Source organism: Porites lutea, chromosome 12, assembly GCF_958299795.1.
Source record: "Porites lutea chromosome 12, jaPorLute2.1, whole genome shotgun sequence".
Classification (NCBI taxonomy): Eukaryota; Metazoa; Cnidaria; class Anthozoa; order Scleractinia; family Poritidae; genus Porites; species Porites lutea.
Window position 1 is genome coordinate 511584 of NC_133212.1, and position 4506 is coordinate 516089.

The 4506-nt window shown below is 40.3% G+C and overlaps 1 protein-coding gene across 1 annotated transcript in view; it reads right to left on the reverse strand.

Annotated features, from left to right (window-relative positions):
- LOC140921829 (melatonin receptor type 1A-like) overlaps window positions 1–1682 on the reverse strand; it is a 6739-nt gene extending 5057 nt beyond the window's left edge. The window contains exon 1 of the mRNA XM_073371830.1: window positions 1496–1682. The gene's annotated coding sequence lies outside the window, so the exon portion shown is untranslated. The remainder of the gene's footprint in view (window positions 1–1495) is intronic.
- Window positions 1683–4506: the final 2824 nt, after the last annotated feature.

A 4506-nucleotide genomic window follows, 5' to 3' on the forward strand; every position in this document is an offset into this window, starting at 1 on the left:
GTATGAGTTTGCCTTTGAACAAGAAAAACAGGTGGCGCGCAGAAATATTCCTCGTCCTGCTACATAGGCGAACTAGACTCACGAAACAGTTCCAGTTGTCTAATAAAGCTTTTAAGACACAGTCCTCAGCTTACACTTTCGCCGTGATACAATCAACTTTGCGCTTAAAAGAGAGCGAATATTGAAAAGTATAACATACTGATGATGGTCAAAAACCAACGTCTTTTGAAACTATCCTTCTACTTGACGATAAATCTTCTAAGAGCGGTTCATTGTTTTCAAGATCTTAGAAGCTTCTTATGGTTACGGCGTAATATACAGAACGACGTTACTGAACGTAAACTAGAAGCTTTCATTCTTAAATATGGTGCAATCGGTGGCTAGTTAAGATTACGTATGTTTGGCTGTCCTCTACACACGAATCCTTCTCCTCTCCACACAAATTATAGGTGTCTCTAATAATATAATTGATTTAGGTTCACCAGTTCACGACTCGTATATCTCGTAACGACAATTTTTGGAAAATATCTGTTCGGAAGACGATTTGAGATCTAGAATTTTCGGAACAGTTGTTGTTAAATTTCTTGCTTGCATGCCTCTCCTAGGATTTTCGAAGCTCCCAAACATGGTATAATTGCCCATTTTTAACAGATTTTTACCGTAAAAAGGTCACCTAGAATTTTCGGGAGCCTTTTTTCTGGCTGAAATTTTCGAAAAAGTAAGTTTTGATCCCTATAATTTTCGGATCACTAGACTTTCAGCTAGGAAATCCGAACAGATGGAAATATTTAGGGGATAAAAATATGCCTATAGCTACCGTTTAAATACTAAAATACGTTCAACAATGCTGTGTTTAAGTGGTTTTGAACTATATTCTCGTTGGGTGCCCCTGACTAATAACACCCTCCCTACATTTCACCACGTACAGCCCCACTTTCCTTTTCTCACAACTCGGTACCACTCGTTCAAGTTGCACCACCTGAAATTGCACTTCACGTCTTAAAGAAACAGTACACGTTCCCATTGGTCACAACCAGCCATTACTTTCTGAGCGTTCAACATTGCAAATAGCCTCCCCGCAGACGTCCTTTGGGGTTCGCTTGTGACGTATTCAAACGAACCCAAAAGGACGTCTGCGGGAAGGCTACATTACAGATCTATGACGTCAGATGGTAACTGAGAAGTAGAGGGGAGGGGCACGGGGAGGGGGGGGTCAAAATACACATTTGTGACTCCCCCTCTACTACTACTACTGCGTCCTGTTACCCGCGAAAGGCGCCGCTGGCAGCTGATATCTACCTTTATAAATATGAAGACGTAGAAGTAGGCTTTATAACAAATCATTCAATGACGGGTCCCTCGGTAAACAAGTTAAAATTATTATATGGTTTCTCTTGAATCTCGAGGTCTTTCGTGGCTCTTGATTTTCAACTGGCGTACATTAGACTTAATGTTTTTTTTTTTATGCCGATATCTAAGTTATACATTACCTTACTTTTTACTGATTTCAGCTCCACGGCAGACTATGTCCCTGTGACTGAACCATCCCTTAGCTAGAGGAAGAATGGTGATTGCATGGACTCGATTTTTTATCGACTGACTGCAAGCCCGTTGTTTGTTATAACGTGAAGCAAAGTAGATTAGTGACAACAACTGAGCATCTGAAAGCTTGAGGGCTTTCTGATATTGAGACATACGTCTTAATTATGAGAGTTTGTCGCCAAAAACTGCATAAATTATTAATTATTTGGAGCAGGATGTCTGAAGGGGAAAACTTAATTTCATTCTAAAGAAGACAATCTTACAATGGCTAAACGAAAATAAAGATTAGCTTAAAATTAATGAGTGAATAGAAAATACAACGAATTTCTAGCGTAAATGCTTACAGAATGCCGACACTTACAAAAAAATAAGACTGTGAGATGACATGCAGCGATCCAGTCGGAAATAAGCGATGGACAAAAGGAATATTTAAAACTTTTAAACAGGTGATCTTAAGATGACAGTAAAAACGCGGCAACTATGCCAGCAGGGAACTCTGACTAACGAGCAAAACAGGCCTTTTTAAAAGCCTTTTCTCTTTTTTTGTGAGGACAATAATACACTTATATTTTTATACTAAGTATAACACTTTAACATTGATGAGCATACACTTTAAAAAGTATTAGTTCTACGATGCTCCACTGACAAAAGTCAGAAAAGCCGCCATGCTAAGTGCGCCGTTTTTATAGTTCACTTTGAATGTCAAGTAGAGGATGGTCAAAACTATGCCAAGAGGAAAATTTGTGTGAATTTTGTTTCCTAAAAAGTGGGCGAATTTATGCATGCCAGGGGGCATGCTGTCTTCAATTTAACAGCAGTAAAAACATTGCCCTGTCCAGTAATTATTTTTGCTAGAAAAACGACTGTGGTCAATACAACGAGGCGCTATACAATACACGCAACAAAGCCGAACAAAAGTTGAAATTTCATAGTGACAGTTTAAAGTGGTCATTTTTGAGTTTTAATATGAGTTTTTTTTAGTGATATGGACCAACAATTATTGCCAGACGCAATTTATGTTATCAAATGCTTTATACCAAGAGTAGCTCATTCTCTCTTGTTTATACATTCAACTAGAAAATTCTAGATCTATAGATTAAAAACATCATCCGTACAAGGTCACAGCATTGTGATATAAACTAAAATGAGTTTCACCTGCTTGCCTGCGCCCCGCCTTTTGATGACTTTTTTGTGGTGGAGATATTTCTGACATTTCTGAGGTATAAATAGGGATGTAGCCTATAATGCTCGCAAAAGATTACTGTAAATCAAGTTTATCATTGACCAAAAATAACGAACTAAACTCAATTAACGAGACAATGTTAAAAAAGAGCGCAAAAAGACAAGTATTGTTTTCAAAACCTTGTGACATCCCAGCCAAAAGTCTGCAACGGCTAACTGCTGTTCTAAGGCCTATAAAACGTAAGCGCGGTTACTGAACGGATGGGAAACGCGGACAAGCCGTTTAAATGGTTGTTCTAAACGGTTGGCGGAAGGCGAAGGCCGGGCGGGATGGGAAGGAGGTGGGGTGGGGTGGGGTGGGCACTTATCAACTTTTTCTGCCTTTAGGATGGGCGCTTATTTGAGGTGGGCGCTAATTCAAAATCGAGGTTGGGCGTTTATTCGAATAAATACAGTAACTAAAGCGGCCAACATGCACATAAATAATGTTTAACGAACAAGCATCGATCCAATCGCACAATGTGAGCGCTTTTTAGGGGCTGGTCGTTGATTACCTGTGACTGAGGGGTGGGGGATTTCGTCCTAGCTTTTTAGAAATGACCCCCCACCTATAATTTGCACACATTGTGAAAGTGAGTCCTCCACCCGATTGCTGTGGGAACTACGAATACTCTAGCTACAAATAGAGCCGAAGTTCACCGTATACTTCTAGTCTGCAGTCGTGTTTGTAAGTTCAGCGTTTACTATTCACAGCTCTCACATTCAGTGTTTTAAGCTATTTCGTTACTGCTTTGTAATACTTTCATGAAATTACCCCGGAGGTAACGCTTCCCTTTCTGAAACTTACCCCCCAAAGCCAATAAAGATTTTGAAAATGACCCCCCCCCACCCAAACAAATGGTGTATGTAAGATATGACACACTGATGTTTGTAAGATATGAACGGACTGACCCCTCTCTGGGTAGGTTGGAATACAAACAAACATGTTTTGTCAACGTCTTTGCTTGTGAAATGTTGCCAACATGTCAGGTGAAAGTTTAAATTGCCCTAAAATTCGCGAATTTGTCAATGTTTTCCCTAAAATTCCTGAGATTTTCTTCTTGATGTCTAAAATTCCCCCCAAAATTCTGGAATTATGTAGCTTAGCCTATGGCAAGACCAATCAGAAGTACTACCCAGTCTACTCAGATCTGGATTCGGATGGTGATTCGTGATCAGTATAGAATTTCTGCGCTCGTTCCTGTGGCGTCCCGAAATGTCGACCGTTTTCTCAGGCAAAGGACTAAGTTGAGAGATGACTGGGCAGTATGTAGATTTCTGTTTAAAAATCACCAAGGAGGCGCCTCGTTCCCAGTCGTCCTTGGCGATTTCGGATGTGACGTCACCTATCAAGCTTGTCGGGAAAATTCGGTTCCAAGCCTCCTCTGGTGACTCGGATAGCGCGAGCTGGCCTGGATACGAGGCTGAACGCGGCGGTGACCAGTGAACATGGTCCTTCGAGCAGTTCGACCAGTTTGCAGCACAGTACAGTGCCTTTCGAACTAATTGTAAACTGAAGCTCTGTAACTGTTGCCATTATGTTTTTCCCTCATGTCGCACTTGTCTCGAATCTAGACTTGCAACTTTTTTACAACGACCTGATTCACCTGTAATGAGAAAATTCAAATAAGAGACTTGCAAAACGTTTCTTCATCCACGAAAAAAAGGCGTAAAAACAGTCTGCAGGTTAAAGCACTGACAAGGTTATGTAATAATCATTTGAATTATGATCTTTTATTTTAC